A 23,051-nucleotide genomic window follows, 5' to 3' on the forward strand; every position below is an offset into this window, starting at 1 on the left:
TTCGAGAAGGTAAGAAAAAAAGGAAGTCATTAACTTCATCTGGGACTATATCATGTGCCGATTCGGGATTCCTTCCGAGATAACATGCGATAACGGGAGGCAGTTCATCAGGAGCAAGGTAACACAATTCCTTGAGGATCACAAAATTAAGAGAATCCTATCAATGCCTGACCACCCAAGTGCAAATGTCCCGACCGAGTCTACAAATAAAACCATCATCCAAAACTTAAAAAACAAGCTGGAAAGCGCCAAGGGAAAGTGGAGAGAAATGTTGCCCTAAGTGTTGTGGGCATACCGAACAACTTCAAAATCAATCATAGGGGAAACACCTTTCTCTATAGTATACAACGCCTAGGCTTTGATACCAGTGAAGGTCGGGGAGCCGAGCGCCAGATTCCAACACACCACTGAAAGCTCGAACAACGAGGCCATGACAACGGCCCTCGAACTAGTAGATGAAAAATGAGAAGCCTCGCTGGTCCGGATGGCCGCCCATAAGAAAAGGATCGAAAGATATTATAACAGGAGAACAAAACTCCGATATTTCGGAGTCAGGGACTTGGTTCTAAGGAAAGTCACCCTTAACACCCGAAACCCTAATAAAGGAAAGCTAGGCCAAAATTGGGAAGGACCGTACCACATCCTCAGAGTAGTCGGCAAAGAGTCTTACAAGCTCGGTACCCTAGAGGGCGAACAACTTCCTAGAAACTGGAACATATCAATGCTAAAACGATATTATTTCTAGGGCATCCGATTGAAAATTCTGAGAACATCCTCGAGCACACGTTGCACTCTTTTCCTTTGACCGGATTTTATCTCTGGAAGGGTTTTTTCTGGCTAGGTTTTTAACGAGGCAACAGCCATACGACACCTGAGTAGACTCAACAAGTATTCGAGTTTTCTTTTACAATCCTCCTCAAATACTGGGGGGCCTCCCCCAGAAGGTCACCTACTCGGGAAAGCCAAGACACACCAAATGGGACCTCGATAGGAAAAGGTAATATACCGGGCCAAATAGTCGAATGAACCGTGCTCATATAGAGCAACCAAGCTTTTAACGGCAAAAAGATGTATACTTTTACCAAGTAATCGAAGAACACTTTTCAACAAAGCATTTTACACTTCAAAAGAAACTCGACGTTTTAGTAAAAAGGACTCCTCCGTCAAAATTGTCCTGAACACTCGGAGACTGGCATCAACAATTCGACACCTGAACGACCCTTGGGTCAAAACTCCAAACTCATAAGCCCTCAACTAGGCAACATCAAGATCATAAAATGTCTCCAAGGCCGAAAGTGTCCCGAATACTTGGGGACGACATCGATAACTCACAACAACGCGACCCCCGAGTCAGAGCTTCGAGCTCGTAAGCCCTCAATTAGGCAACAACAACAAGATCACAAAATGGCTTCAAATCCAAAAGACGACCCGAACACTCGGGAACTGGCGTCAAAAACTCAAATGACCTCCAGGTCGGAAATTTCGAAAATTGTAAGCCTTCAATGAGGCAATACCAAGCTTACAAGTAATGGCTCTCAAGTCAAGAAACCCTCGATGACTCAGGGACTGCCGTCAAGTGCCATCTCTATCGACTTATAAAAACCTGAGGCCATAAGACCCCGAGCGGGCAGACTTGGTCTCGTAAGACCTATATAAGGCAGCAACAAAACTGTAAGACCTCAAGAAAGGTATGAACAATACTTGTACCAAGTATCCAAAACTGTAAGACCTCAAAGGCGTGTAAAACTTGTAAAACCTTACTAAAGGCATAAACCACATCTCAACGTTTTGGCTATATATCGAACTTGAAAGACCCATAAAGAGGCATACCCTCGATATAGATGCCGAAACTAATTCACTCAGGACTTAAAGGCTCCGGTCGAACACAAATGGCTTCGGTCACATGGCTGTACCAGCCGAACTAACGTGACTCGTGGATGCCCGACCGTCGCTACAAAATTACAGGACTTTAATTATTTTGAATCTACTTCGAAAAGAACCAGTTAAACAGGCTACCCTTGATACATGCAAAAGAGCTTCGACCATGTCAGCTCCTAAACATCAGCATCGAGATACTCAGCCTCCGAGCCAAACCTTTCGTGGTGCTCGATCATCTCCATATAACGACTCACAATCGTGGATTTTTATTAAGCCATCGAAGAGTCGGGCGAACTCTATTTCAAAAAATCCTTATCGAGGGAAAAATAAAGCCCACATAAAAGATCACTTCGACCCAAAGCCTAAGAGCCATTGTCGCCAGCCTAATAAGCCTCAGGGCCACGCACATAAAAGGTTGCTTCGACACAAGGCATAAGAGCCATTATCGCCAACCCACACAAAACTTGAGGGTCGAATGAGCTCAAATCGAAACCCAACTCGGAGACTAAACCCAAAATAGTTAACTAAATACGCCTAGGAGCAAAGCGTAAGAGCCATTATTGCCATCCCACACAAAACTTGAGGGTCGAATGAGCTCGAGTTAAAACCCGACTCGGACACTGAACCCAAAATAGTTGACTAAATACGCCTAAGAGCAAAGTGTAAGATCTATTGTCTCCAGCCTAATGAGCCCTAGGGCCACCCGCATAAAAGGTCCCTCAGACCCAAGGCGTAAGAGCCATTGTCGCTAGCCCACAAAAAATGTTGCTTTGACCCAAGGCGTAAGAGCCATAGTCGCCAGCCCAAACATAAGGTCGCTCCAACCAAATGTGTAAGAGATTAAGGGCCAGCTCGAAATACTAAAAACTTGAAGGTCAGATGAACTCGAGTTGAGATCCGACTCGGAGACTGAGCTCAATCTAATAAATACGCCTGAAAGAAAAAGCATAAGAGCTCAAATGCCAGCTTACTCTAAAAGAGGGAATCGACCCAGTGCGTATGAGTCACTGTCACCAGTGCTAAGATCAAAGGTTGTAACGGCCGGATACATAAAATCCAAGTCGCTCGATGATAGCAAAGCCCGAGGGTCTAACCCGAAGTTCGGGACCTTGGGTCGAAAGTCATAGTACATCACATAGTATTTCTGAAAAACAAAAAGGAAGGAAGGAATAGGAAATAAAAAACCTTTTTATAACCTCCAGAGTAATGTTTACAAGTCATGAAAAAACCCTTATAAAGAGAGAACCGAACAGAATCCTAATCTACCATCGAACCTACATCTTCGATGTCTCCACCAAAGGTTGTACCCCGATAACTACGGGTCCTTCACCAGCCCATCTTTGACGCCCTCTTCCCCTCTGGGGGCTCCGCCTTCATTTTTATCACCTCCTGAGCCACTGCTCGGCGAACCTTCGAAAGCAAGCAAGACAACATCTCTCTTCTCTAGGGTCTCCACCCTCTCAAACTCGGCAGGCAAAATGATATCTCCCGCGTGTATGTCCTCAAAAGTCTGCCCTCGAGATCATAATAGAGCATGTTCCACTGCCCCAGTCAATCTCAGCTCGGCCCCCTCGGGTGCCCCTCCGGCTTGAGCACTTGTCGCAATAGCATCCTCTCTATGCAAAGATATAAGCATCTCGACTTCAGTTTTCATCCTAGATAATGCAGCCACCAACTCAAAATGGAGACCTCTATACTTGTTACTATCCTCCCTCGCCTCACTAAGCCGACGCCCAACTAAGGTCACCTTCTCTTGGAGGGAATCCCTCTCGGAAGTTATCTCTCTCTCATGCCGTTTGATTTCGGAGACTTTGGAGTTTCTGGCCCGAAGCTACTCCCTCAGTAGGGCACCTTCCTTCTCAAACTGCACAAATTAGATCCAAGGCGTTAAAACACTGGGATTTGGAAAAAATTCAAATAATGGCAAATAGGGACTAGATAAATTGTTCAGTAAGAAGGGCCTTCTCATACTCGAGACGGGTCACCTCAACCTAATACCAGGTGAAATTCTGATTGTAAATCGCCTTGGCCTGAAGCCACGAAAAAGACAAGTTAGAGAGACAAAGGTTAAGGCAACCGAGGCCCGAGCGACAGGCAGGGTTCGCAAAGATTACCTACTCGCAAATCCTGCTCATCTCACCAAAGATGAGGGAAGAATCGATTTCAGGGACTCCCTCGGGAACAGTTGGAATCCTTTCGAGCCCATCTCTGCCTTTGATAGGCATCCCCGCATCGGGAGATTCTTTGCGCGGGGCATCTTGCACTCCTTTACAAGGTAGGGTCATTCCCTGAGGAGAATCAATCACGACCACGGTACTGGCAGGGTCAGTCAGGACCATCCCTAGTCCATTCAAGGCCCTAGAACTAGGCCCTTCCGAACCACCTAACGAAGGCACCCTAGACCGAGGAGAACTCTAACTACCGACCAGATCGAGGGTAAAGCCTGATACCCCCTCAGTTGCCTCTCTGCCACAAAGTGGGACCGCAACGACATCAGTCTGCGGCTCGGAAGCCACCATCTCTACGGCCATAGGATCGGCTAGGTTTATTCCTCCCTCGAGCACTGCCGAGAAGCTATTTTCCTCCTCACCCTCAACTCGAGGGTTTCTCGCCATTTTCGGGGTTAGAGCTGTCGGGTCGGCCTTAGCTCATTCCGCCTTAATCTTCTTAGATTCAGAAGGCCTGTCCAACGGACCCCTTTGTCTCTTCTTCCCTTTATCGGGTACCAAATCACCCTCCCCGCCGGGTAATGCTCCCTTCATCAAGGGACTTCCCCCAGACCTACACAAATGCAAGAGGTAAGCACAGGGAACGAGAGCGCTGCCTGTAGCGATTTAAGTCGAAAAGGATGACTACATCAAGGATAGAGGCTCACTATGATCCTTAGCTTCCCACCGGGCCCGGGATAAATCATGCCACACTCACGCAGTATACGGGCAAATCGGGTCTAGGTGGCCGATCCAACCCGGGAGGTCCAGAACCGCACCAGGGTAAATTGTTGCGGCTACATTAGCACGAAAAGTTAAGTGCTTGGAAGAATGTATTCAAAGAGAAGCGAAGGAATGCTAGATAACGTGTTTACTTACATTCCACATGCCACCTCTTGGGAAACAACATCTTTTCTGCCGGGATCAAGTTAGAAGTCCTTACTCGGACAAAGCTCCTTATCCATCCTCCATTCCCATGCTCCTCGGTGTAGGCAAAGAGGGCCCTCAGGGCTCGACAACGGAGTTTGATTAGACCCCCACGGAAGAGACGAGGGCTATACATCCTGATCAGATGATCAAGGGTGAACGGCACCTCCTCGACCATATTCACGTAGTACGTGATCATGTAAACAACACGCCAGAATGAAGGATGAATTTGGCCAAGGGTCACTTGACATCGTTGGCAGAAGTCGAGAATCATGGGGTTGATCGGGGGTGAAGATGGCTCCACCGGCCCTAGAGTAAACGGGTAAGTGTACACACTAAGAAAACCTATTTTGTATGTCGTAATATCCTCCTCCCAAGAAGTGATCTCCATAAGCACCGCATCCCCCTAACGACAATCAGCTTTCACTCTTCCGACGTCTGTTATCGAACTAATATACTGAGTCACGGGCTCACTGTGCCCCGGCTTCGATGAAGGCCTCCCGACCATGAAATCAGAAGCCATCGCGAAAGATCCTAGAACGCATTCCTCAGCACGAGGAGGCATCGTCAGTTCACCTTGAGGTAAAAGAGAAGAGGGTGAGGCCACATCCTCTTGGGAAACAGAGTCGGAAATGTTCGTCATTGCTGGAAAATTTCGGGAGAGAAAAGGGAGTCGCGTTCCTAGGAAAGAACAAGTGTAAAGGAAGAAGGAACCTTTTTCGGGATTTGGAAATGTAATGAGTTGGGAAGAACAAGGAGGGGAGTATTTATAGAAGCCCCGCGTGCACATTGAAGGAGGCCAAAGGGCATCTAATTGCCATAATCAATGCGGAGGCCTTCGAGGGCTACGTGTGCACTGTCTTTTGGCACCTTATGACTGCCGTCATCGCAAGAATATCGGAGGGGACAAAGATTCAAGGTCGTTTCTAATCACTTTCACTCTAAAAAGCACGGAGACTATATGTGTACGGTGAAATCGGAGGGTCCAATTCCTCATTATCGAGGCACCTTAGAAGATCATCTCGAAGCCTCAAGGATTCAAGGCTACGGTCAAATTTCCCCTTCGAGGTTCGTCGACGCCCGACCTTGGGATAATGTAGACCACATCTATGGTAAGAGTAGGGAGTTCCCAAGGTACACGGCTAGGAATGACAGAGCCTAGTGGACTGCCCTAGCCCTGGATCAGGGTGTTATTTAGCTGTCCCATCCCTTTATCTTTGTAATTAATGTATTTTGTACTATGTTGGGATTCCCCTCCTATATAAAGGGGATCCTTGTCATCTTGTAAAGGGTTGTTGCTTCAGTTGCTCCACACGAAATATACAAGAACATTCTATTTGCTCTCTAACATATTCTCTTGATATTATTGCTTACATTTATTATCTTCATCGTTGTTCTTCATTTATTGCTTATCATTGACCATAAAGAGCCTCCGTTAATTTTATTGTAACTGTTATTCATATTTTGATCACCTTCGATAGCTCCCAGCCGAGCCCCGAATCGACCTCGAGGACCCTAAATCGACAAACTCGAGGCCCCGATTATTGACCTATCGGTTTGATTATCACCCTATCTTCAACTCTCATTTCGTTTCTAAGTCTCACATACATAGCATCAACTGCTTAACAACTAGCATAAAAATAGATCACGTATATTTAGAGTCCCATAATTAAATTTAATTGTCATTACCATTTTCACGGTAAACAACTCTCAAAACCACTCATTAATATTTTATTTTAGAAAACGTTTTAGTTTAATTAATTTTCAACTTAATTCATCAGTGTAACGATATCATTTATCGGAGTATAATTAGTAACGCCCTCACTACTATTGGGTCGTTCGACTTAATTATGACACAAGCTCAAACAAATTCATGTGCAATTTCGAGTGTCACACCTTCACCATTTAGAATCAGCATGACCTTCGGTAGCTGCTATTCGACCGCTAGACCCAACTACACCACTAGTTCAATGGACGACATTAATTTTGATATTACTCCATTACGGATTTGTCTAACTTCGATCCCAAAAATTAGCTCATCAAATGAAGAGTCGTAAACCGTCTATAAGCTGCTCAGGTCTTCCTATCTTGTCAATGTTAGACTTCAAGTGTCGATGGAATTCTGGATGGAGGCCAAAATGGGACTTTTAGACTTAATTATTAGTGTGGTGCCTGGCTTAAAGATTTAAGGCCAAAATCATATGTGGACCACTAAACTAGTCTCAATTTTCCTCCGAAATACTTTATCTTAGGTCTGTTTCAATTGAACACTTCACCTACTCAAAAAGTATACCTATTAGACATTTCTCGATGACATGACATGATGTGTGAAATGCACCTTCAACTAGCGCGTGAGAGGCATTATTTAGTCAAATTTTTATTTTATCTATTCTTCTTCCTTCTATCTTCTTAATGCCATCACCACTATCCATCTTTCTTCTTCTACTTCTTTTTTTCCAGCCACCTCATCTCCTTCACCACCCTTGTTTTCCTTCAGATTTGCTATTACAGCGTCATTGCCGCCTCATTTCTTCCTCGGGTTTCAGATCTGCCACCACCTTCTTCACCTTCACCCATTTTTCTATAATAAAACCAGTCAAGAATACATATGGACAGCCCTGGTCCAAATCTCCATTCTAGTCAGCTATGAACTTCACCAAAATTACATGATACATTGTCCATCTACCACCATAAAACCAGCAAAAAAGAAAATAAAACGAAAAAATGAAGCTGAGGTCGAAAGAGAGGTCGGCGGTCCTGTTTGAATTGCCAGGAATCACAGTTGTTCTACCGGTAAAAATCCCATTCTAAGACTTTATTTTTTAAGTTCAAAGTATTCTCTCCAACATAGATTAGAGAGGGCTTGAAGAACAGAGAAAAAGGAAGGCACACCAAGAACCACTAGTGGCAGGGAGAGAATCGTTACATTTTGATCGAAATAGTGGAGACGGCGTGGAAAGAAGGTGACAGTGGCAGCAAATTTAGGATTATGTTTGAATATAGTTTTTTTACTCAATAATTTATCTTTTTAAAATTTATTTTGGTCCCCAAATGTCACATGTCTTGTTTGAATTAGTCAAAAAGTCATGTCATCCGTGAGTGCATTGAACACATTCTTTATTTTTGTTGGGTGTCAAAAAAGTATCTAATAGGTACTTTTTTTGGGTAGGTGAAGTATTCAATTGAAACAGACCTAAGATAAGGTGTCTCGGAGGAAAATCGGGACAAGTTTAAGGGGCCGCATATCATTTTGGCCAAGATTTAATTTGGTCTTTTCAGAGGCCGACGAGAACTAGAGCTGTCAATATGGGCGGGGTCGGGTTAGCCTAACCCATCCCACATGGGCTTTAGTAATTGATGGACTGGGCTGAGCTAGCCTACTATTTTGATGTGCCTTATAATGGTGAGCCCACCACAACTCTATGTGGGCTGCGGGCCTCCACGGGTCGACCCATTATTTTTTAAAATATAATTTTATATTTTTTCTTTAAGTTCTAACCTAAAAAGGATAAATATTTAAAAGTTAAAAAATCTTATTGGAAAAAATTCACAAAACTTAATAACTTTTTATACTGTTACAATATATGATAAACACTAAAAAAGTAAACGATAATACTAATATTTCATTTACTAAAAGTCAAAACTCAAAACAAATTATTCAAGAGAATGTCCATGATGCTTAGGAGATATCCAACACATCATCTTCATCAAGCACAATTGAATCCACTTCTGAGAAGGTTGTCTTAATATCTTCACTTTCATCTACATCTACAATTCGTGTGCAATATTAATTAGTTAAATATGAAGAATAATTAAATTTTTAAAACTAATTAACGTTTTAAGACTTTGATATTTCAATATGACGAGCTTAATAAACTTTAAGCTTGGATACTCTTCTTGATATTTTTTGTGTCGTATAATTTTTATATTTTATACTTTTCAAATACATATTTTTATTAGGTCCACGGGACGGCCCAGCCCCGCCTTAGTCAAGCTTCACGGGTCACGAACTTACTCGAGCTAGATTTAAAAGCCTCGTTCTTAAATGAGCTCCAAAAATTATAGCCCAACCCCGTTAAATTACGGGTTACGGGTTGGAGTTGGGCCAAGCCCATACTAATGGCTCTAACAAGAACGAACAAACTACCAAATGAGAGACCCTCAAAACTGAGAAGAGGCGAGATATCTTGGCCCTCATAACGCAAATTTCATGATACATATAATGCAGTTCATTGCTTAAGTTCCATATATTAATAGAATTGAAGGGGATCATGTCATCACATTATATAAAGTTGAATTATTATTTTTTTTTAAAAAGAATATAATTAATTGGACAAATAATAAGCACATAAAAAGTAATTGGGAAATATGATGCCAGATCTTAATCCTATTGCAAAATGTACCTTTTTCGCCTTGAGGTTTTGCTACTTCTCTCAAAAGATATTATGAAAAGAACTCCAAATTTGAAAAGTTTTACTACAACTTGTAAGGCCAAAAAATATATTTGATATAGGCATGCCATGTCAGCACCATAATAGCCTTCGTTGGCTGCCACGTGCTTTAAGTTTGGTCTCCACAGAGATCCGCCCCAGGTCGAAGTAGCCTCGAAGCATTCGTGAAGTCATCGTGGTTAAAGGTCAGAGCATTTCAGACAGAGTTATAATAGCTTGTTTTAAGATAGGATACAAAAGAGAATGTTCTAGTGGATATTCTCTGCACCTATATTATTAGAGTTTCTAGGAAAATGTTCCATATAAATAGAAAGAGACACAATGATAGGAGACATGAGATATTCATTTATAAAAAGCATATTGACTTTATAAAGAGAATCTAGTCCTATTACAAGCATACAAAAATAACCTTTATACTAAGATTCTTGTCTAGCATTTTTACTGGATCCAAGAACAACCTAAGTATTCAAAGGCTTATCAATCATTCATCATTGTCAAAGAAAATATCTACAGATCTCACCATTTTTCGGGTAACTCACACATGTTTATTTATTTAAATACCATTATTTGCTATTTATTGCCATTTAATGCCCTACCCCATTTTGGATCATTGGCACTATTATTATTGCTTATATTCATTTCCATCCGAATAGATATGCAAGTTATTTGTCATAAAATCTATAACTTTGTCTTTAGGATATTAATTAGTTAAGATTGACTCTTTTATATTAAAATATAATTGGTTGAACCAAGATCTATATTTTTGGTCAAACAGTTTTGCACCGTCCGTGAGGAATTTTTAATCAGCTAATTTTTTAGTTTCCTTTAAATCTACAGCTAACGTGAGTCACTAACCACAAACCCCAAGATCTTTCTCTTTCTTTGCACGCACAAAAACCTACATGACCGATAACCAAGGAGAGATGACTAAACTAAATGTTGATTTTCCTAGAAACCTCATGAACGCTATCAACGAGAGCTGTGAAATATAGGCGAGGACGTGACGCTCACTGTCTCTCCTAGGCACGAGAGGTCGCCCCCCCCCCCCATCGTAGCTAGAGGTGTTCATGGCTCAGTTTGGATCAGTTTTTCCTTAAAAAAAACCAAACCAAGTAAGTCGGTTATTCAAATATTGGAACCAAACCAAACCAATTAATTCGATTTTTTATCGATTCGGTTTTTGTAGGTTTTTGTCGCTTTTTCGGTTTTTATCAATGTTTTTCTTAAATATGAGACATACACTATCAAACACATATTCCGGCGACCACATTTTCAACGTAACACTATCAAACCAAATGGTCTTTCAGAAATCTATAATTTACCAAGATGTAATGATGATAATTGAATCAAATAGTGATGAATAATTTAAGTACTCAATTAAAAATCGATTATTTTTAACGTGAAATAAATTCTTGTATTTAGCAAAAGTAAACTACCAATCAAACAAGAATGTAAAGGCAAATAATTAGATTATTAAAATAGCAATGAACTAGACTGAAAATGCAAACGACTAATATGTACCATAAAATTTTACAAACCATATATATATATATATATATATATATATATATATATATATATATAGGTATATGTACACATAAAATAAATATATATATATATATAGGCATGTATAATAATAAATTTAAATAGCTACTTCTATAGTCGGTTTGGTTTGGTTTGGTTATTTTTTTTTTCTTAAAACCAAAACCAAGATAATTTTGATCGGTTATATATATACATATACAGGTATATATATATATATATACATATACAGGTATATGTACCATAAAATTTAAAATTTATATATATAGGCATGAATAATAATAAATTTAAGTAGCTACTTCTATAGTCGGTTTGGTTCGATTATTTTTTTTATTAAAACCAAAACCAAAATAATTTTGATCGATTTTTAAAATTCAAAACAAAAACCAAACCAAACCTACAATGTATTGGTTTTTTTATAGGTTTGGTTCAATTTTCGATTTGGTTCAATTTTTCAGATTTTTATGAACGCCCTTAATTGTAGCATAACAAAACCAAATAGAAAAGGGGCCTCCACGTCCACAGGAGATGAGACGCCACCGGCTGTGAAAAAGCTCCTCGAAGCATAGTTGACCGATACACTAGTAAACGTGCTCAACAAGGCCACTCCATGCACTTCTATACAAACTGCAAAAACCAGCACAGTGCAACGAGCAAACGAACAGGCGACCAACCAGACTCTCTAACACCTGGTATAACTCAGAATATCACTAACAATGCAAGTGATAACGTCCTTGCCGTTGTTCTGAAGAGTATGGAGGAAATAGAGAATGAAAACGAATCACTCACAGATCAAATGAAAGAACACCAAGAACGGGTCGACAAGATACCAGGCGCCCCTTAGCTATTGCCGAAAAGGGACGCTGGTAGGTTCGTAGAATAGCCGTACAATGAAGAAGCATCCTCACATGCCATACCAAAAACCTTTAAAATGTCGCCATATCTTAAGATATACGACGGAATGACAGATCCTGAATCACGTGACTTATTATGTCACCGCCGTAAAAGACAAAGACCTCACCAAGGAACAAGTTTCCTCTATTTGCTGAAGAAATTCGGCGATACTATTACGGGAGGGGCATTGAGTTGGTACTCACAGCTACCGGCCCGCTCCATAGAAACCTTTGAGGTAATGGCCGATAAGTGCGTAACAGCGCATGCCGGAGCCAAGAAAGCCGAAACATGAGTAAATGACATATTCACCGTCAAGCAGTCCTTGGGAGAGGAACAGAGGGACTTCCTCGCCCGATTCAGGAGGGTAAGGATGACCCTATCAAATATGTCCGAGGGAATGACGGTGGCGGCTTTTTAAAATGGGTCGAGTAGAGATGGTTCGAGAGCGACTAGAAAACTGTTGAGCTGGTTGATGAAATATCCCCAACCACTTGGGATAAAATCCATAATACTTACTGTGCCGAAGTCTGAGCAGATGAGACGACCTCAATAGACCAACTCAACGGCTTATCTTTGTACAAGCCGAGTCCATGAAAAAAGAAGAGACAACATTAGGAGGGACCAACCGGTCTCACGACCTAACTAAAAACAACATCAGCCATACGTCAGGGGGCCTGCCCCGCCCTCTTTCTATTATGATAAAGGCCCATCCAAGCCGAGGTCAGGGACTCACCAGAACAATCGACTTATTGCTAACAATTATTGTGTATCACCTATAGAAGTAGTATATGCCCTTGAGAAACTTGGAACGAAGGTGAAGTAGTCGCCAAAGATGAGATCCGATCCGAGCACCAGAAAATCAGACGCCCTCTGTGAATTCCACCAGGAGCACGAACACAAAATAGAAGATTGCATGGCTCTTAGGCAAGAGGTTGTAAACATGTTGCGGCAGGGTCACCTTAAAGAGCTGTTGAGCGACAAGGGAAGAAACAACTTCGCTAGAGGACGTGAACACCAAGGCCCACCGAATCCATCATCGCCAGCTCGCACTATCAATATGATCATCGTCAACAATGATGACACCTTTATCAATGACGTTAAATTCACTGCCACTCACAAGCTCAAACGATCTATCACCCGCAAACGATATGACAGACTTGAAGAAAGTATCATCTTCGACGAGTCAGATGCTGATGGTTTGATATTCCCTCACAATGATGCTCTCGTCATTACTTTGCGCATTTAGATACTGATGTCAAATGTATCATGGTAGATGATGGAAGTGGAGCGTGCATTATCCATACATGTGTCCTCACCCAGATGAAACTCGAACAACACCTTTTGGACCTTGGCCGCATTTTAAAAGGTTAAGTTCGACCAACTCGAACAACACCTTCTAGCCCTCGATTGCAATTTAATAAAAGGTTAATTTCGACCTAGCTCGAACAACACCTTTCAATCCTTGGACGTCATGTAATAAAAGGTTAAGTTCGACCCAGCTCGGACAACATCTTTCGGCCTCAGCTGCATTTTAATAAAAGGTTAAGTTCGACCTAGCTTGAACAACACCTTTCGGCCCTCGGCTGCATTTTAGTAAAAGGTTAATTTTGACCGAGTTCGAAAAGAACCTATCGGCCCTCCGCCTCGAGTTAATAAAAGGTTAAGCTCGCCCGCATTCTTATAACTAGGCAAAAGATCAAAATTAACCAAGATCAAACAACACCTATCATCCAAAATAAAGAGGCTCAACCGACCTATATTAATAAGGCACAGATACGACACATATATATTTGTCATCAAGGCTACGACCAACTAAAAGACAACTACAATAGAAAGAGTAGAAATCATAACAGGTAAACAACAAAAGAAAAGCACATAAGTGCGGAAACAAGCAACAGGTATGGAAGAAGACGCAAAAAACAACTTAAACAATCATACACGAATAAAGAGTTCATTATAAGGCCTCTTAAAGACACCAGAAAAAATACACAAAAAAGTCTAAGAGAAAAACTACTAGACCTCGCCATCAGGGTCCTCTACAACCTCATCACCTCTATCCCCGACATCCTTGCCACGTTCACCGTGAGGAAAAATGGTATCGTACCAGGTGTCCTCTTCAAGCCGATCTATACCCTCTTCCTCATCATCCTCATCACGTTGAGGCGTAGTGGGATTATATCCACAAGCGACTCGAGCTTACAAGCCTTAACCAGGGCATATTTAAGGGCAGCTTCAGGAACAGAGCCCGATGCATGCAAGTCCCGAAACACATCTAACCAGGACTCGGCATGGATCCATTCTTCGTATAACTCTCGAGGTACATTGGTAAAAATGTTGGAATAGGACGTCCATGCAAGCAATTGATCGTTCTCGGCCTCTCGATCATGAAGGATGGAGTTGTCTTTCACCAACTCCCCGATCCTCTCCTCGAGCTGGTCTTCCTTAGCTCTCGCCGTAGATTGATCATTTTCCCACTCGGCTCAAAGATTCTTATTCGCCAACTCCAACATCTCGGCCTTCCTCCGAGTGTCCAAATGAAAGGACTTAGCCTTCTCAAGTTCCTCCAATTTCTCGGCAATATGATGACCCTTTTGGGTCATCACTTGTTTTAAAAATGAATTCTGTGTTTTGAGGCCTTAAAAAACCTCTTTCTATCTCACCTCGATCTGCATTCGTAGTCCGGGCGCGTAGCCGGAAAGCCAATATGTGAAAATCTGTAAAAAATGATGAATTTTGACTTTAAAATGAATTAAGTTAACTTCGGTCAGTATTTTGGGTAAAGGGACCCGAACCTGTGATATGACGGTCTCAAAGGGTCCGTAGGAAAATATGGGACTTGGGCGTATGCCCGGAATAGAATTCCGAGGTCCCAATCCTGAGAAATGAATTTTTAAAGAAAGTTATTTTCTGGAATATTTATGAGTTTTTGAAAATAAAATGTGTTTAAAGCTTGATGGTATCGGGCCTGTATTTTGGTTCCAGTGCCCGGTACAGGTCTTATATGTAATTTAAGATAAGTCTGTGAAATTTGGTAATAGACGTACTTGAGATGACGTGAATCGGATCGTATTTGAGTAAATTGGGAAATTTGACGTTCTTAAGAAATTTCATGATTTTGATGCTAAATTCACAGTTGTGGATATTATTTTAGTGATTTGAATGCATGAGTGAGTCCGTATGATATTTTTAGGTGGGTGTGCATGTTTGGTTTGGAGCCCCGAGGGCTCGGGTGTGTTTTGGATAGGCCACGGGGTAGATTTTGGACATGGAAAGTTGCAGACTTCAGCTATTGCATTGCAGGCCTGCAGGCTTCGCATTTACGAAGATTGGCTCACAAATGCGAAGGCTTTGTCGCAAATGCGAAAAAAATAGCCCAGGCCAACCGACCTCACAATTGTGAGGAATTTATTGCAAATGCGATGTTTCCCCCTTTTGGTCAGTCGTCGCAAATGCGACATGTGGTTCGCAAAAGCGACTTCGCAAATGGGAAAGTCCCCTTGCAAATTCGAGCTTAATAGATGTCTGGATTCGCAATTGCGAACCCTAGTCGCAATTGCGACATCTGCAACCTGCAATTTTATAACTTAGCCGAAAATCTTTCATTTTCACACTCTTTAAAAACCAAAACACTCTTGGCCGATTTTTCAAAGACAACTCTTCTTCCAAATCGATTGTAAGTCAATTTTAACTCATTTTCTTCAATCATTAACATCTTTTCACATGATTTCAACTCAAAATCAATGATTTTCATGGGGGAAATTAGGTGTTTTGGGCAGAATCTAGGTTTTTCAAAAAAAATGGGGATTTTGACCTCGATTTGAAGTCCGATTTCAAAACAAATTATATATTTGAGTTAGTGGGGGAGTGGGTAATCGGGTTTTGGTTCGAACCTTAGGTTTTGACCATGTGGGCCTAAGGGCGATTTTTGCCTTTTTGGGTAAAACTTTAGAAAACTTATTTTTATGCATTAGAATTAATTCATTTATCATTTATTGATGTAATTAAGTAACTTGTGGCTAGATACGAGCGAATTGGTGGTGGAATAAAGAGGTAAAGCGATAGTAGAGACTTGAATTGTGTTCGTGACATTGAGGTAAGTGTTTGGTCTAACCTTAACTTGAGGGATTAGGAGTCGAGTCTTATTTTCTATGTGGAATTTGTTGAGTACACCGTATAAGAATGGTGACGAGTATCTATACGTTGGTGGAAAACATTCCCGTGAGTCTTATATTGTGGTTATTATGACTTCGTTGTATAATTCATGCTTGGGTGATGATTTCTATAGTTGGGCAATGTTTGTGAAAGTAATTGTGACATTTGAATATTGAGGAGCGTTGACTCAAGTTGTATAATGAAATGTGAAAGTATAAGTGGTAATTGAACCTTTTAGAGCATTGACTTAAGTTGTGAAGTGAGTTGGGAAGGAAAAGTGAAAAAGAGAAGAGAATCATTATATTATCTCCCTTGCTGAGAATTTGTTGCTTTTAATGTTATCTCCCTAGCCGGGATGTTGATGCTTCTTATGATGTTGTTCCCTTGACGGGACTTGATTGTCGAACTATTGTTCCCTTGTCGGGATTCTTATTGTAATTTCATTTATTCCCTTGCCCTATTGTTTGTGATTGTTGTTTGGGTGAGAAAGAGTTTTAAAGCACGAAGGGTGATGTCGTGTATTGTTTTGGTGAGAGAGTGTTGAAGCATGAAGGGTGATGCCGTGTGTGATTTGTGAGGAAAGAGTGTAAGGCACGAAGGGTGATGTCGTGCCGCACGATTTACCATTCCGTGCCGATTATATTGATTATATGGTGAGGACGAGAGTAAAAGCATGAAGGGTGATGCCGTGCACATTTTCATTACTTGATTACTTTGGTGAGGACGAGAGTAAAAACACGAAGGATGATGTCGTGTACTTATTGATTTCTAATTCTTTGTTGATGTTTGAGATAGTAGTTTCTTTCAATTACCTGTTGTCTTTCTACTCTAATTGATAGTTCCCCCGAAACCTGTTACCCCTCCTATACTTGACTGTATATTGTTGTTCTTCTTTTCCATTGTATATAGTTGAATTGCACAGGTTCATTTGCTAGTCTAGTTCTAGCCTAGTCACTACTTCACTTAGGTTAGGCTAGGCACTTACCAGCATATGGGGTTGGTTTTGCTGATACAATACTTTGCACTGTGTGCAGATCCTGGAGCAGTAGCTTTTGGAGCATAGATTAGGTGGCTTCCTTCAGTCCACGCGGAGATCCAAGGTAGTCCTATAGGCGTTTGTAGGCCCTTGCGTCTCCTTCTATCCTTTTACTCCTATTTCATTTACTTAGTTCAGAAAAAAGTGTATCTTTTATCTTTCAGACTTTATATGTAGTATTCTTAGATTGTCTGTGAAATGGTGACACCAGTTATGGGTAGTTGATGCTCAAATAGTTGTATTGGATACATATTCAGATGATTTATTGCTTTTCTTCTGCTTATTGTAAATTCTACTATCTATATGTTATTGCTTTGTAATTGTTAAAGAATATAAAAGGGGTAAAAAGGTAATTGGTCCAAACAATCTGCTTGTCTAGCTCACATTAGTAGGTACCATCACGACTCCCGAGGGTAGGAAATTCGGTTCGTGACAAGATGGTATCATAGCTCTAGGTTACATGGGTCTCACAATTCATAGACAAGCTTAGTAGAGTCTGAGGGATCGGTATGGAGACGTCTGTATTTATCCCCTAGAGGCTACAGAGTTAGGAAAAGCTTCACATTTATTCTTTCATGTCGTGCGGTTTGGTTTCTCAATGCTAATTGAATTTCTATTCTGTTTTTTCGCAGATGGTGAGACCACACGCTTCCTTATCCATTGATCAGCAGCCCATGCCCCCAGCAGCAGCTCCCATGAGGGGCAGAGGGCGAGGCCGTGCTAGAGGCTGAGGTAGGGCCAGAGATCAGCCTAGAGCAGCAGCACCAACGGCGGAGCCTTAGGTTGACTTTGATGATGAGGTTTCGGTCCCGACAGTTCCGGTGGGCCCAGCTCAGGTCCCATAGGGGTTTATTGCTACCCCAGTACTCCAGGATGCTATGGTCCATCTAGTGGACCTTATGGAAAGTATCACCCGGGCATACTTGCTTCCTGTAGCCCCAGCCGTCTCTCAGGCTGTCACTGTCTCAGGTGGCAATCGAAACGGGATTAATTATAAAAATCAGAGTCTCCACTTGGAATAATTTATGGTGTTCCAAGTCACCGGTAAAAATTGCGAATCGAGGAAGTTGACTCTAATTACGGTCTGCAAACGCAGAAATCCGGGTAAGGAATTATGTTAACCCGGGAGAAGGTGTTAGGCACTCCCGAGTTCCGTGGTTCTAGCACGGTCGCTTTGATCATACTTGGCTTATCAAAATTATATAATTACTGATTTTAGAACCTATGTGCCTTTACCGCTTACCGCTTTTAAACTAAGAAAAATTATCTTGAAATGGGTCACGCGTACGTGTACCCATTTGTTTCCCGTATCAAGAATCATGTCACGCGGACATGTCCACAATTAATAGCGCTTTATTATTATTGAGAAAAATTTGGCCAAAGTTGCGCGAATGCATACTCCAGTTTGGTTTTTAAAAATCACAATCATGTCATGCGGACGTGTCCACAACCACGATAGTATATTAAACGTGCCTAAAGCAAACTGCGAACATTTGTCACTTTTTATATCTAGGCTATTAATATGAGGGCCATGAATGATTAAACTGTAGATGGCATACCTCAAACTATATAAATTAAATTAAATTAATAGCCTATGAATATTCATTTTATTATTACGAGAAGATTTGATCGAAGTTGCGCGAACGCATACTCCAAATTGGTTTTAGAATCATAATTATGTTACGCGAACGTATACATAATCAAGATGATAAAATTGGAGCGCCTAAATAATCCTAACGTTTTCAAATGCATTACACCCAATTAGAACCACAACCCACTTAATGGGGCACCTCTATCTTCTACATCCATACAAATTGAATAAATTATACAAGAGAAAAAAAAAACAAAATTCAACACTTGTTAAGCACAAATGCTACTTTAAGAAATATGAGAATGATGCTCCCCACCTTATTCATGTGACTGTACCAAACTTAAATCAATATTTTTAACATGTAAATTCATAAGTTTTCTAATTAAACAAGAAATCAATAAATAAAACTCAAGATAACTAAATGAAAATCAGCGATGCTAAGCAACAAAACTACTTAAGGCCTCAAACATTCAGAGGTAAAAAGAATAGCTTTAGCTCCAATTTCATCATTATTCATCTAACTCAAAAAAGCATCTAACCAAATAGCATGAAAATAATGGCTTACCTAATGAAGATAACGACCAACCAACATGCTAATATATGATAACAATAATAGTGAATTCCCAAACTTCCTCAAATACTGAAAAAAAAAAATTGAACTTGTAAGTAATCTCAGTTCTGAGTTATGGATTCATCACTCGCATAGATATATAAACTTGACGAAATGATCATTCAAACAAAATCCATGAATCAGACTAGGAAGATATGATGCATGTGTAAAAGAAACAGACCTTTATTGCTGAATCCGAATTTTAAAGCTTTGTAACTAAAAAGACAGATGAAACGCCAACGACCACGATCGGAAACCTGTGACGGCGAACTCGACGACTCAACCTTGGAGCTGCGATTTTTCTGTGCAAAAAGGGACTGTTTGGTGTTGGTTTTCAGCCAGGTTTTGGCAGGTTTTCGAGCTATTTCGTAGCTTGTTTCGCTGCAGATTTTTCAGCAGATTCGCAGCTGATTTTGCTGCTCTCTACTGCTGGATTTTGGGTGGTGTTTTGCAGCTCTGTTTGCTGCGTTTTGAAGCTATCGCGGAGTTGGATTTGCAGCAGCTTTAGGCTGCATTTTTTTGGAGAAAGAGGAGGTGGTTTAGGGTGGTTAAGGGGCTATTTTGATGGTGTTTTTAGAGATGGACTTTAGGTGTTTCATTGTAGTGTTTTTGGAGTTCTTTTCAGCAAGAATTCCATGGCTATTTATAGAGGAAGATGGGGTTGTTCAAGGTTACTTTAATGATTGGATTTATGGAGAAAATGGCTGCTTATTTTTGGAGCTTGTGAGGTAATTTAATGGAGCTTCAATGGCTGAAAATGGTGAGAAGCTGCTGTCCGTTTTTGGAAAAGGAAGGAGGAGTTTTTTGTGGATGGGGGTGCGGCTGTTCTAGGGAGTGTCCTTCAATTAAGAGATATAAAAATATAAAAATAATTTTAATTAATTGAACTAAACATAAAGCATAAATTTATTTTTTGTGTTTCAAGACTATAAACAAATAAGGATAAGGTACTATTTTTGTATATATTTTTTTTTATTTAAATTTACGAAAGATACGTAAACTAAAATATTTTTTTGTAATTTTTATTTTTTGTGACGAAATAAAGTAAAAGAGTCAAAATCAGCTGAAATGGAGATATTAGGCCTAAACTAAATATTTACATGCTAAGATATAAAAAATCTTGGGAATGGTCAAAAATCACATGTCTACGGCTGCCCCTGTTTGACTGGAAATGCGAAATATTTTCTGACAAAGAATGACTAGACAGGTTTTTTGACCCGACCCTTATTTGGAGAGGTTAAAACTAAGAGAAAAGGGGAATGTGACCGAGCCCTGGTATCTAAGCTGCCTACATATCCTTGGCTATAAAGGAATCAGGCCACGTGTAGTTCAGAGGTGGGTGAGACGGTGGAGTATGCCAAGGTGAAGAGCCGATCGAGGTGCCGTTCCACCGAGGTTCCGGTCTGTAGTCCCATTATTACATCAAAAAATCAAGAAATGGAAAAGACTAGCTAAGTCTACCAACTAAGAGTTACAAGATTCTTATCTATAAGTCTTCTGAAGGTTGATCCTGAGTTTTGAATGGTTCTTCATACAGACTTTGGATTTGAACCTTGACGCTTGCTAGTTGCAGGTGCTAGTTTGTTCTTCTTCAACTTTTCAGACCAAAATGGGACATGCAGAGCTTGTGACCTCAGCCGTGTCCTAAGCAGCTCGCGTCTTTCATTAACTTCTACATTTGGATTCACTTCTTGTCTTTCTTTTTGTTTTTTTTTTCTTTTTATTCTGGATTGTGACTAATTTCTGTTGATCATCTTGGACTGCTGACTCGCATTCTTGATGTGAGCTTCTTTTGTTGCTGACCTGAATTGCATTCTGAATTGAATTCCCTTTTTTCCAGGTGGGCGCCTGATTGCTGAACTTGAACCGTCTTCTCTTGTTACTTGACACTGTTTTCCCTTGCACCTTGAACTATTTTGCCTTGAAACTTGAACTGTCTTCCTTCGAAACTTCTTCCCCTTGAAACTTGAGTTGTCTTCCCTTGTTCTCCAGGTGGGCGCATGATTGCTGAACTTAAACTGTCTTCCTTCGAAATTGCTTTGTTCTTCAGGTGGGCTCCTGATTACCACAAAACAGACAAAACAAAAGAAATTTTTCTGCCCCAGTTTGTGCTCGGAAGATTTGTGAGTTGTTAGCAAAACTGTAAACCACTTATGCTATTGATGCAATGATGAGAGTAAACTAAAGAATAGACTAAGAAAACTATAAACTAAGCTTGACTAAAGTAAAACGAACCCTATTCTCCAAGCGGGGCCCCCTGATTTCAAGAAAACTAAACATTGATAATCTTAAGAAAACTAAAAAAAATGACTCCCTTCTTCTTCTTTTTTTCAAATTTAGACTTCCCCTTTCTTTTTTCTAAATTATTATCTTAGGAGAAAATTCATCAGACTAGCTTTTCTATCTTAGGAGAAAGATTCATCAGACTAAGACCTTAATCCTAGGAGAAAATTCATCAGACTAGGTCCCTTTTTTGGCTCTTTTTGGTATCTTAGGAGAAAGATTCATCCGACTAAGACATTTATCCTAGGAGAAAATTCATCAGACTAGGTTTTCTATCTTAGGAGAAAGGTTCATCAGACTAAGATTTCTATCCTAGGAGAAAGTTCATCATATTAGGTTTTCTATCTTAGGAGAAAAATTCATCAGACTAAGATTTTGACTCTAGGAGAAAATTCATCAGACTAGGTCCTCTTTTTGTTATCTTAGGAGAAAGATTCATCAGACTAAGATTTCTATCCTAGGAGAAAGTTCATCAGACTAGGTTTTCTATCTTAAGAGAAAAACTCATCAGACTAAGATTTTGATCCTAGGAGAAAGTTCATCAGACTAGGTCTTCTATCTTAGGAGAAAGATTCATCAAACTAAGATTTTATTGGGAGAAGATCCATCAGACTAGGACTTTTATCCTAGGAGGAAAAACGTAAAGAACAATGGTAAAATTTGTGCACACTAGCAAGATAAGTAAAGGAAAAGATTTGAGAAACTTCCCTTTGTCGGCTCTTTTCTTCTTTTCTTTTTCTTCTCTTTTTTTTAACCACTTTCCTCGCACTGCTTTGTTCCTGTTTCACATAAAGAAAAATTTGTCAGTTTTGAAAATGGTGGTCGGTTTGTGGCCTTGAGTCTTGAGCAGCTTGGATTTTCTCGATCAGCTTGAGTTGGTTTCGAGATACTTTTGCTTTGCATTAACCCTAATTGTTTCACACACAGTACCATTTGTATTTGTAGCTCAATCAACTTTATCCCAACCAGAGATCTTTTCTTAGGTGACCCTTTTTGATATCTTGAATGATTTCCTGCTTTGAGCAATTTGTCTGTCAGAGAGAATCACAAGTTATCTTTGTTTGCGCCAAGTAGGCTGACAAGAGTCTTTTGGGGAAGCCTTTGTATGAATCCTCAAGGCATGTTGACATTAACAACTGAGTTTGCTGGCCAAATTTACTTTGTACAACTGAAAAGCTAGTAGTAGATTTTGAAATCTTTTCTTGCTTGTTTTGAGAAAGACTAACTAAAAGTGGAAGACACAAATGATGCAAAGAAACAAATATTAACAAGAAATGCCCCTGTCACAAGGACAGAAGAAAGAATTTTTTTTCTTTTTTTTTTCAATAACTAGCCTTAATTATCATGGACATGCATTTTGGAATCAACGACCCGATCTATCAAACTAATCCAATCTTCCCTTTTACCATTCTTATGATCTTTGAAGTCGGGCCTATCCGTGCCAATTCTTGACATCAGCTTCATGACTTACTTTCGACTA

This window comes from Nicotiana sylvestris, chromosome 6, assembly GCF_000393655.2.
Source record: "Nicotiana sylvestris chromosome 6, ASM39365v2, whole genome shotgun sequence".
Classification (NCBI taxonomy): domain Eukaryota; kingdom Viridiplantae; phylum Streptophyta; class Magnoliopsida; order Solanales; family Solanaceae; genus Nicotiana; species Nicotiana sylvestris.